We start from the raw sequence: 12,410 nt of genomic DNA on the forward strand, positions 1-12,410 counted from the left end.
CACTCCCACCTCCCCTCTTCCCTGAACTCCATTCCCTCGCCCCCACTGCAAGATACTCCCATCCCCCACTGACCTTGTGCAGGACACCTACTCCACCCACCTCCACCCACCTCACCTATAATCTCCCCTCACCCCTACCCAGCACACTCCCACACACTCCTTTCCTGTCCCCATTCTCCCACCCCACCCCCGCCCTCCAAATCTTCCTCTCAGCCTCTGCCCCTGACCACCTCCCCCACAAGTATAGGCAAAAGTACTCCTTCCTCCAAGACCACCGCCAGCAAGGTGCTTGGGAGTAAGAAACCAGAAGCTGATACTTGTCTCCCTACAGCCTGGCTCCTGATGTATGTTTCTCTGTAGTTGTTGAGGGCTTTTGTTTTGTCCCCTAGAGTCACAGACATATCCCTTTCTCACCCCCAGTAGCCAGAGAGCAGGAATCGTCCACACTGGCCCAAAGATATCCACAAACCCTGGGAGGAGGCATCTAGGGGCCATGCTTGGGCTTCCCCTCATTCAGAGAGTAAAGGGTGCCCACGACCAGCCCCTAGGCTCATTCACTAGGGGCTGGGCCTTCCAATTCCCAAACTGGAAATCTCTTCCTTAACCCAGGAATAGCAGTGATTACTAATCTCAAGCCTTCTGAGGATACCAGCAAAACACCCTCCTTGGGATGTTTAATTAGCCACTCACAGCCATCTCAAGTTCTAAAATTGTCAGCCTTCTTAATCTGTTCTCTGTTGGTATAGCCCATTCCATCCCGTGGGCTCTCCTCCCCTCACACTGCTGCAGAGTCACAGCCAGCAATGGCCTCTTCCTGCCTATCTTTCTTTCCCTTCTATCTTTCTTTCCCTTCTCACAGCTGTCTTTGGCTGGGGTCTCCCTTAATTACCTTGGGGTGTGTTCCTATTCATTAGGTCGAACATAATTTTAAGAAGGGCTGTATTTTACATGACATAGATTTGGGGGCGTTGTTCATTCACACATGTAAACACATAGGACAGATGATATACATTTGTTTGAGTTTTACCTAGGAATGTTGACCTTTGTTAACTTCTTGTTCCTTTCTTGAATAGAACTTTTTGTCCTGTGGTTTTGTTGGTGGGATAGGCAGTTTCTATAGGAAAGTTTTGCCATCTATAAAGCAGGGAAGGTGAAAGGACCAAAGAAAGAAAAAAAGATTTCAGATTGGTAAATGCCTTCTGTCTGCCAGTGGGACTGATGGACAGTTCTGAGTCCAAGAGCCACAGGGCCTAGCTTCCAAACATACACCAATTCTATTTTTTATGGCTTAAACGGTGAGAGGTGAGCATATAAAGTGTCCATACAAAGTATGCATGAGCTGTGCGTACAGGTACACATCGAATGACAGTCCATTTAGCTTCACCACAATATTGGGGAGTGGGAGGGAGCTCTGTGCAGGAGGAGTACTGGCCAGTGCAAGTGTGAAGAACACATTTGTAGACCAAATGGGTTCCATTTTTATTGAGCACCAGTCATGTGCTGAACAATATTACTTACGTAAAACTCTCTACAATTAGGAGTTGGATACTATCCCCACTTAACAGATAAAAAGAACTGAGGCTCAGATAAAGTGACACGCCCACCGTTACAGAGGCAGCAACTGGCTAAGCAGTAACTGGAAACACAGCATGACCCTCAGAGTCCCATGTCCTCCTGTTGACTGCCTAGCTGGGGTGGGCCTGAAAATCTTTATTTTTGAAAATCTCCCTTGGTGATGACTAGCCCCGTCTTGGGAACCGCTGCTCCACATCAAACCAGACCGCTATCCCTGTCACCAGCCTTGCCTCTGAGCAGTCTTCTCCGCGTCGGATAAAACATTTAAAACATATTTAAATAGCAATTTTGAAAAACTATGCAGCATATGGATTTTCCTTTTGATCTCAAAATGATGACAAACAGACACTTAGATACTTCATAAAAGAAATATTACCAGAAAAATTATAGAAATCTGGCTTTCAACTTTGTCCTGCTCTAATTTAAACAAAATGCAACTTTCCAGCGTCTCTCCCCCCCCCCCCCCCAAATGAATCCAAATCGGGACTTTCCTTCTTATTTTCCCTCCGTGCGCCTGGCCTACACCTATTTATTTCTAAATCGCCGGGGTCCTGAATAAAAGCCATGTAGGATGGGCTGTAGGGATGACTTAAGTCCTACCATCCAAGCCCCTGAAAAAGAGCATCTCCTCCGAATTCACACCCTTGACTTGACCGAAGAAAGGGAAGCTGGGAGTAACTGCCAAATATCCTTAAACCGATAAAATAAAGGGGGTGGGCAGAAGGGGAGGTCTCCAGCCCTCCAAGCGTCCCCGCCCCTCTCCTGGTCCCCGGCGGTGGCCCCCACCTCCCCGCTTAAGCGCGTCCACCCGCCGCGGGCGCGCCGCCGCCTCGGCCCCGCAGCAACAGGCGGGCGGCGGGCGCAGGGGCGGCCGCGGGGCAGCGCGGGGCCGGCGGCGTCGGACGCTCCCGGCTCGGCGGCGCGCGGGGAGCAGGTGGCTGCTCTCCGTGGCCGGAGTGCGCCCAGCTCGGGTCAGCGGGGCGGGCGGAAGCCGCCGGGGAAGGCCCGGGCCGCGGGGTCCGGGGCCGGCGACCCGCACCCCAGGGGGCGCGCGGGCGGGAGGGGCGCGCCCGCCGCCCGCCGCGCGGCGCCGCGGCCGCCTCTTCTCGCGCACGTCGTCTCCCGGCCCAGGAGGCCGCGACACCTAGCGCGGGGCCGAGGCGAGGAAGGAAGGGCCAGGAGGGAGGAGGAGACAGGGAGGAAGCTGCAGGCGAGGGAGCCCCGCTCCCGCCCTGGGGCCGGAGAGGAGACTCCCAGCCTTCCCTCCCGACCCGAAACTTTTCCAACACACGCAGGCGTGTTCCTCGCGGGTTTCGGCGGCCCCGAGTCGCCATCGGGAAGGAGGCTCGTCAAACAAACCTGTCCCCGGGCACGCACGCGGAGGTACACAGGCACACGGGGAGGGACCGGGCCTCGGGGGAGGCGCTGAGGGCCTGCAGGCAGCAGGCGCCACACGGCCCGAAAGGGGCTCCCGGCGTGTGGGAACCGGTGCTTAAAATCCTGCCAAAGCTCGCAAGTGTATTGGTGCCCAGAGGCTCTGCGTAACTTTGCCCACTGCGCCCCCGCGTGCAGAGGCGTCCCCTCGCACTCACACCCTCACCCTCACCCCACCCCATCCCCGTGGCTGCGGCCCGAGCCTGCCCTTGTATTTGAGGGACTGGGAAGGAGATGCTAATCCACGCCAAAGAGGGCGGGGTGTAAATGGCGCGAATCCCACGCCCGAGCGCCCCCAGATTCGGAGGGAGAGCGCCCCCGCCTTCTCCCCGAAAACGTCCCCTTCACTTCCCTCTGCCCTTGGCTTCTTCACTGCTGTGGACTGAAGAAGATAAAGCACAAGCAGATCGATGTGTATTTTTGTGTGTGTGTGAAATCACGACCTCTCCAAATCCCAGCCCTCAAAGAGCCGGGTAGGGTTGGAGAAAGGCAAGTTATTTCAGTGGGGTGGGGTGGGGTGGGGGGGCAACAGCACCCCCTCCAAAAGCGCGCGCGCGGCCTGGCGGGCGCCTCGCCGGGCTCAGCGCGGCCGGGCGGAGTGGCTGGATTATGTAAGTAACAGCCCTCCATGTGCTTGCCACCATCTGTTAATATCTTGATATTGGAAAGTTCGGTGCCTGAGGCAAAGCCAGGGTTGGCGTCGCAGAGCTCCCAGCCTACTCCTTTCTACTCCGGGGCAGGGAACGAACCTCCCTTTGATTGTTTTCGCCCACTTCCATAAAATCAAGTAGTAGTGTGCCCCTTCCATCACTGACAACCAACCCCCTCTAACCGCGGGAGTGTGTTTGTGGGAGAAGAGTGATTTTCTTCGACGTCCCATTATTGTAAGGAATCCTTTCAATGAATTTTTATGTTTATGACAATTCTAGGCTCCTTTAGGCTTTGGTGGACCCTGACTTGGGGGTGGGGGCTTTATTATTTAAAAAAATTACTTTTTCTGCCAGCACCCCTGACCCCAGTTTCTTTGTATGGATTATATTTCAACTTCTTTGGAGTGATTCGCTTCTGTTTACTTTGAAAGCTGTTGGTTAAACAAACATCACTCGGGAGGCTTCTAAGCAGTGGGATTCCCAGGAGAGAAACCGTGCAGCTGCTACTTGCTACTGATCTCGTGGCATTTCACTTTTCCCCCCATTCAGAACAAATCCAGGTTGGGCTTGGCGTCACACTGGGCATAGGGATTGAGAGAGAGAGAGAATATGGCAGGCAGGCAGGCAGTCTGCTTCTAGACAGCCTGAAGCAGGCCGGCCTGCACCCTAGAGTTGGTTTTTATTCCTTTCTTTTCCCCTCTTCATGGTGGTGGTGGCCGTGAGTGGTAGATGGTGCTGTGTGCGTGTGTCCAGGCTGGATCTCCAGCATCCTTCTGCTGAAATAAACATTCATGTTTGTCTCTTAACTGGATCTGGTTGAAATTCCCAGAATTGGTTTGTTTAGGATCTGCTGACGGTTGTTTGTAAGGTTTTAAATTACTTATATGCAGTCTTCTCTCCTACCCCCATCTACCGACTTTAAGAAAGAACCTGAGGGGTAACATACACCGAGGAAATGTCACGGCGAAGTGTGTTTAACCCAGAACCAGATGCATAAGTGATATGTGCAAGAGTTTGACTCAGAACGCACAGATCACCCTTCAGATAAATAAGTAAATGTAGCCTGCACGGATGGGGTTTGTTGGAAGACCGGTCAGAGCTTGTGTTAACTTTTAAGTTATGGGGGTTCTGTTGGCATTGGGGCGGAGAAAGGGACCCTAGGCTTGGCCGCTGGTTTTAGAGATGGAGCCAATATCTAGGCGACTTCTTGTCTCCAGGCTGACTGATCGCTTCTCGCCTGTCAGAAAACAAACCGGGAGTAGCCCGAGATAGGGGGCTCGGGCCTCATGCCTTGCTCCAGGGCGGCCCGAGACCCGGGAGAGCGCTGCAGCTCTGGCAAGAGAGGTTTCCAGGAGCCTGGCCTGTACGTCGCGCAGACATTAGGGGACAGGACCGGGCTCCGCGTACGCAGCTCGCGAAGCAGGGCTGAGGACCGAGCTCGCTCGTCCAGCGTCGCGCGCGCTCCTATTTCAAAAAGCCGCTCTTGTGCCCAAATGCGGGCTGCGAACCGCCGCGGCAGAGCTGGCGAGCCGCGAGCCTTCGCCGCCGAGGCTGGGGGTGGGAGAGCTTTCCTGTTTGCCAAGCGGGTTACCCCGACTTCGACTCGGGCCTGCCTTCCCCCGACAGGGATAAAGGACTTACTGGTGCTCGCAGGGAACTTTTCCCGCCGCCAGTTCCCGGGCGTAGTGTGTGCTAAACGTGCACCGGAGAGCTAGGTGCAATTGACATAAACTTGGGGGCTAAAGTTCAAGCCGTTTCCTTCCAGAGTCAGAACCTTTTCTCCCTCTCAGCTTCCTTTCCTCCGCCTTCTCCCCCTCCTCTTTCCCTGCCCTCCTCCCTTTTAAATGTCAAACTGAGCAGATGGTTTTAAGGTGTGGAGGGCATGTATCCTTTACTCTTGCCAGTTTATTTGTGGGCTGGCGCTAACATGTACATACTGGGATACTTAAGGAAAATAATAGGACGAAAAAGAAGAAAGGAAATAGCCTTGATTCATTCACAGAACCCAAATTTACCCGCTCAATACACCCGCTTACCTCGAAAGGACCCCACCAACAGAAGCATCATTCCGTCCTGTATCTAATGGGCACGTTGATAGATTATTTCTGTCCCCAGCCTAAATTGTCACATCTCAATTAGAACACTTGATACAGTAGCCGATGATTGGAAGTGTGAGTGGTGTGTTCTCGGGCGTCTATGTTGTTTCCGTGCAGAGGTGGGGGGAGTGTCTGGAGGCGGCGAAAGGGGAGAAGTGATGGCTGGGGGTGCTCACGTCTTTTTTTCTTATTCCCCAACACCTAACCGGGCCCGCCTGATTTTTTCTTCTTCTTCTTTTCAATGTTTGAATCCCGTGCCAAAAGTTTCCTACAGGGTATGGACTTGAACATATTACCTTCACTATTCTTATTCAAAGATTAGACTTCTTCAAAGTTTGAGGCTGAAATTGCAAATGTCCTAGGAAAAGTGTGTGCGTACGTGTGTTGCAGAAGATGGTGGTAATGATCGGCCAGTGTACTTGTAACACACTTCACAAACACTCTGTTGTCACGACGCAACACGATTCAACCTTTGATCTGATTAAATTCGAGGGACATACGAAAAATACTTGTCCCCATCCTACCAAAAACTGAGTGTCTTATCGACTAGGTATGAATGTTTCTGCTTCGCAGCCCTTGCAAGTCCTAGCTTTTATAGGATCTTTAAGTCATAAACGCGGTTGCTTTATTAAAAGCCGTTTACTGTGCCCGGTGAAAGAGACATTCTAGCTGTGGCTGGGAGCTTACGCTTTAGCGTTAGTGACTTTCAAATCCCAAGAAGCCCTTTAAGAGACACATTATCTAAAGAAATCTTGCTGATTATTTTTCATCTAAGAACTGTCAAACCAAAGTGCATTTTCTATGGCTTGACTTAGAAGCCCGAAATTTAAGCGTTTGAAATTTCTTACCTAGTAAACTTTAAAGTTTGTTACCCAGATGTCAAAACTGTGTAAATCCTATATGAAACCTCTCTCTTTAATCATTCTGGGGTGAGGGAGTTCTGAGCGGTAATCGCGCGGTAATGTTTGCAACATTTGTTTTTTCCGTAAAGGTTGCTGTACCTACAATCCAAATAACGTTGTTAGAGGTAACCAAGGACAAATACTCTTCTTCCTAACAATTTTGACGGCAGATTGACTGGGATTCAGCCAATACTGGTCTTCTAAAATCAGATGCAGCGGAGCCAATGTGAAACCTCTGGCACCTATTATTTTAATCCCAAACCTACTTATATTTTACTGTCCACCTCTCCTTTAAAAGGAAGCAAGGGTGACAAGTATTCCTGATACTGGCTGTGATCATTTAAAAAGTGGGATGATTTGAGGATTCCCACTCCCTACTCTTAGACCACCCCACCCCTAAAACCCCCACTTTTTCTCCAGTATACTTTTCTGTGCCTTCCTCCACCCCTGTCCCAGGAGCGCTCACTCGCTCGGCGGCTTGGCGAACTCGATCAGCTGTATCTGGGAAATGAAGGAGAGGAGAGGGAAAAAAAAAAAAAAAAAAAAAAAAAGGACCTGCGTCCTGGAAGAGCGAGTGTGAGCTGAGCGGCGCTCGCGCGGTCGCCGGCTTTGCACAGCGCCCGCAGATGGCTCGCTCCGGCCCCGGCGCGGCGATCCGGTCGCCCCGAAGCAGTGACTGGGCGCGGGTGGGGGGGGGGGGAGGGGATGGAGGCGGGGGAGGGGAGCGCGGGGCCCCTCTCCCCTCCTCTCCTCCCAGTCCCTCACCCCCACCCCTTTTATATTTTTTTTTTCCTCCCAAGTTCTCTTGCCTCGCTATCCCCCCTTGAATCCGAAGGCGCCTCGCGATTGGGTGCTGGGGCCGGGTACGTCAGTCAGACTGTGACGTGCAGTCTTCCTGTTTCCTTCAGCTGTGTCTTAAAGTAAATCTTGTTGTGGAGCGGAGCCCTCAGCTGAGGGAGCGCTCTGAAATAATACACCATTGCAGCCGGGGAAAGCAGAGCGGCGCAAAAGAGCTCTCGCCGGGTCCGCCTGCTCCCTCTCCGCTTCGCTCCTCTTCTGTGCTCCCCTCTCTCCCCGCTTCTACTCTCTTCTCTCCTCTCTTCTCCTATTCTCCTCTCTCCTCCTCTCGCCTCTTCTCGTCCCCTCTCTCCTCTCTCCTTCTCTTCCCTCCTCTCCTCGTCTCCTCTCCCTGCCCACCCTCTCCGCTCTCTCCCCTCTCTTCCTCGCCGTCGGCCCGCTCGCGCGCTCCCGCACGGACTCACCGTCCCTTGTCCAATTATCACATTCATCACCCGCAAGATCTCACCGTGCGTGTGCGCGCGCGTGTTTTCCTCTCTCCGCCTGCAAAAAGGCTCGGTCCCACTGCTCTCTGCACCGCGTAAGTATCTTCTCCCCCTCGCGAGTCCCCTCCCCTTTTCCAGAATCACTTGTACCGGCTTGTTCTTGAATGAGAAGAAAAGAGAAGAGAGTCCCATTACTCATACCCGTGTAAACATCTTTCCACCCTCCCCAGGAGAAAACGGTGTTCTTTAAATGAATCCTAATAATATAGCGTCTAAACAGTTTCTAAGCAGGAGCCTCAGTGGGACTCAGCGCTCCGCTCCTCCCAGTTCCTAAGAGTAAGTGATCCGCTTGGCTTTTATTTCTTTCTCTTTCCTGCTGGTGGCTGGGGGGTGGTGTTGGCGATGGGGGGAGGCTGATAGTGCTGGACTTGTCGCTGATCTTGTCACCTTTTGTGTACTGTTTCTGGAGAGTGAGGAGGCGTTTGCTTCCTTTCCTTCTTTTCTCTTGGCCTCTCTTCTCAGGAGAGAGGACCGCGAGGGGGACCGGGTCGCTTTTTGTTCGTCTGGATCCCCGCTCTCCTCCCAGCCTCATCCTTCCCATCTCCCCCGGTGAAAACTCCTGGGCTAGTCCCCACGTCCTTTCTCTTTGTCTTGTTTATTATAGCTGCCTTTCTTCCAGGCTCTTCCAATTTGCTTGTCATTTGCATACCTTTCACTTCTCCTTTTTAACCCCAGCAGAGGGCCAGGGAGTAGGGAGGGAGGGAGAGGGAGGAGGGGGGCGCTCTATTACTTTCCTCTCAAAACGCTGTCGAAGCCGAAATGTTGAAATCGGGGTTGAGGCAGTGGAGAGATGGTCCCGGGAAGCGAGCACGGCGCCCTTCTCCTGAGCTCCCAGGACCCAAGGCTAGGTCAAGTTGAGTAGGGTAAGGTGGCACCGGGAGACTCAGGGGGTCCTGTGGTGGGGGGACTGGGGCCCGAGCGCCGCGGGAGGATGGAAGGATCGTGGTCCGGTGGGGGCAGGGGATGTTCTTGGGCAGCGGATGTGCTCGCAGTCATCGCTGGCAGTCGACGTGGTTGGGCTGCTTCGATCTCATCTTGGTTCGTCTGGGTGGTACCTACAATTTTGCCCCACTTCGGAGGACTGGAGAGGGAGGAGTGAAGAGTTGAGAGTGATTGTTCCTGGGAAGAATAGTGAGGGGGCGGGAAGAGCTGCTATCTTGCCTGAACAGATAAGGAGGGGGACGACGGGGACAAGTTGGGGGGGGGGAGACATTACCCAAAGCTCAGTTTAGCAAGTTGTTGGTTCTTCTGGTGTGCCCTCCACTTACTCCTGCTAAAACTGAACGTAGGTGGAGGGTATGGGTTGGCGGGGGCGGGGGGGGGGGGGCGCGGGAGGGAATAAAGGGTAGTAGCTTTGGAGAGAGACTCACAGGTCTCCCGCCACTTCTCCGCTTTTTTCGGAAGTTGATAGTCCTCTCCTGGCTGGCCGAGAGAAGAACCGGGAGGAGGGGTTGAGCGACAATCTTAAATAGCCCAAGGAGGCAGGCTGGAGTGTGAAAGTGCTGTTCTTGGCAATCCAGAACCCACTCCGCCTGGGGGAAGGCTGGAAACTCACCTGCTTGTTTTTATTTTTCCAAGAAGGTCTGTGCTGTCTCCTTGAGCTTATAAAAACAGTGCAAGCACAGGGTGGCCTTCTCTCAAAGTCAAGGCTAGAAGTCTCTTCTCCTGTTCTCACCCCCCCCCCTTTCTCCCATCTATAACCTCCCTTACAAAATAACAATAATAATGTCCTCTCCTAGACTAAGTAGGCAGAGGTCTCTTAGCCGAGGGCTTCGCATGGGCAGGGCCTGACAGGTGTGTTGTGTCAAGAAAGACAGGTGCAGATTTCCTCTGTGTTTGTGTGTGTCTGTACAGTTCCAGACCACAGTGCGTGCTCCAGGGTTGTAGAGGTTTATGAATTTATGGTTGCCCTGGTTAATAGGATTGTCCAGGCTAATGGGAATTGGGCTGTTGTTATGTTTTGAGCCCTGCCATGTGAGTTCTTTGCTTGGGGGTGGGGGACAAGTTGGTATGTGTTTGTTTATTTTTCTTAAGGATGTTGGCAGGCTGCTGCCAAGGCTGTGTCTCGGGCTCCTGTCTGCCAGGCAGCTGAAAGTACCCCTACTTCAGGCAGCAGGTGGAAGGAGATTGACTTTCTCTTTGCTTCCCTCTGGTTTATGCCTATTTCCCAGGTCTGTGGGGGCGTTGTGGGGGGAGTGGTGAGGGCCATCTTGTGTGTGTGTGTGTGTGTGTGTGTGTGTGTGGGTGGGTGTGTTGGACATCCATGGGTGGTGTGTGTAACTGCCAAGAATACCAAAGTCAGTTTGAAAGTGTTACTGTTGTTAAAGCTTATCTTCTTTAGCCGCTTTCTCCCTGCCCAGAAGGAATAGGTATGTGCATAAACTCTTTCAGGTCGTATGTTAAAAACTCTCATAAAGTAGAATGAGCCTGTCATTGTACCAGACATGTGCCAGACGTCCTACTTATTACTTTGATGGAGGAGGAAAATCTCAAGTATGTGAGAGGTAACTGTGCTTTTCTATTTGATTCAAGATGCAGGCAGTCAGTTCTCTGAAGAGTTTCTTGCAAGAACTTCTGAGCATTTTCAAAATGATATGGGCTGTGGGTGGTGAGGAAGAAAAAGGGGAGTAATTTGGTTAACCTGCTACAACATGGACCTGTTTCTGCAGTAGTAAAATAGATGAAGTTAGGGACTGTGGCTTCATGTGTGAAGGAGGCTATTGAGAATTCAATGTAAGCACTATATCTGGATTCTCAAAATCTGACATTTTAGGGTTTTTTTTTCTTTAAACAGGCTACTTCTTGAGTTGCATAGAAATAGATTAGACGGTGAATGGTTTTTGTTGGTTGCTTGGGTGATGATCACCGTTTCATGAAAATGAGATAGGATGTGTCATTTATTCTTTCGACTTAAATATCCAAGTTCCTCCTAATACTTTCCTTGGATGCTTTTGAAGTTCTTTCATAATTCAGATGTCATCTGTGGATATGTTCATTTGCTTTATTTTAATAAGGGTTATCTGTGCTTGGCACTATTGATATTTTTAGGTGTCCATTATGCAGAATTCTATTTAGTTTAATCACCACCTTGTGGGAAAATACTCATGCGTACGTAACATGCATCTTTGTTCTCACTTTATTTATTCCCTAGCATCTTTCCTCTATAAGTAGCACTTACAATCTTAAAACATAACCTAGCTGCCAGGGGTACTCTTTATTTGTTCAAAGTGAAATAGGCCTTTTTTCATGAATTTCTTATAGGCATTGTTTTGCATTTGCAACTGTTAATATAAGGGATGTTTAGGTTCAGGATTAACAAAAGATGATAAAATGTGCTGATTTTATATTATGGAGATGGATTGTGCATGATATATTATTATTGGATTCTAATTAAGTATCTGTATAAATTGGGAAATACATATACATAAGGAATTTCTCAAACCTTATTGCCTGGTGTGTTCTAAAGCTTCAAAGAAAATTTAGAGTACTTCAGTTCTCTTCAAAAAGAAAAAAAAGTAAGTGCTTATTCTTGAAGTTATTTCTCACTCTCTTCTATTTATGAATTTGGTGAATTCTTACTTTTTAAATAAGTAGAAATGAATATTTTAGGCATGTCTCAGAAAACGTTCAGTGTTCATCTTGCAGGTGAAAAATGTATGGAATTTTTGATAGAATGGAGGCATTTAAAATAAAATGGTTCTGATTTGAGAACTCTATTATCATAAGAAAATTTAAAACCTGATATGAGATTTTGACAATACAATGTAAGTTAATTTAAGTGTTAACTAATTTCAAGTGGGTTCTTCACAATAAACATCAAGGGCTTTCTTAACCTGAGAGTGAGCTGAAACATCTCCAAAGGAAAAGTTGCTAATTAGCAGAAATGAACTCTGAAATACAGTGTAGGGGACAGCTTGGTAGGGGGCAGGGGTGGGCGAGTACCTAAATCAAATCATCTAATTTTCCCCCTTGAATTACTGATTTCCAGATGGATTTACAAGGTTTTTTGTTAGTGTTAGTCCACCTGAAATTTCATAATTGGTTTGACCCAAGTAGATCAGAGGCCCACTCAAAGGTTGTTTTCTAAAAGGAGTGAAGTGTAGGCTTGAGCAATTTCTTCAAATCATTTTATCAGCAAAAACAGATAGTCTAAATAATCCAAGCAGAAGCCATGCCAAGCCTACCCTTCCCCATCTCATGAAAGATTTGACTGAACTATTTGAATAATAATCATAGTGATCACTTCTTTGTCCAGAACCTGGACTCCAGATCAAGGCATAAAAGTTTGCATCCCCTTCCCCAAATAACTTCTTTATTGAGGCAGAACACGTCACCACCTTCTACTTCACACTGCAGTGTTCCTTTGAAATGCTTCCCTGAAAATTCTTTTCTACTAACATTGTCATCAGC

General features: G+C 50.0%; 1 protein-coding gene across 3 annotated transcripts in view; it reads left to right on the plus strand.

The window, feature by feature from the left end:
- The first annotated feature begins 7,577 nt into the window (after window positions 1–7,577).
- Window positions 7,578–12,410, plus strand: part of PROX1 (prospero homeobox 1) — a 48,713-nt gene continuing 43,880 nt past the window's right edge. For all 3 annotated transcript variants that reach the window (XM_057729932.1, XM_057729933.1, XM_057729934.1), the window contains exon 1: window positions 7,578–8,035. The gene's annotated coding sequence lies outside the window, so the exon portion shown is untranslated. The remainder of the gene's footprint in view (window positions 8,036–12,410) is intronic.

This window comes from Hippopotamus amphibius, chromosome 3, assembly GCF_030028045.1.
Source record: "Hippopotamus amphibius kiboko isolate mHipAmp2 chromosome 3, mHipAmp2.hap2, whole genome shotgun sequence".
Lineage (NCBI taxonomy): Eukaryota > Metazoa > Chordata > Mammalia > Artiodactyla > Hippopotamidae > Hippopotamus > Hippopotamus amphibius.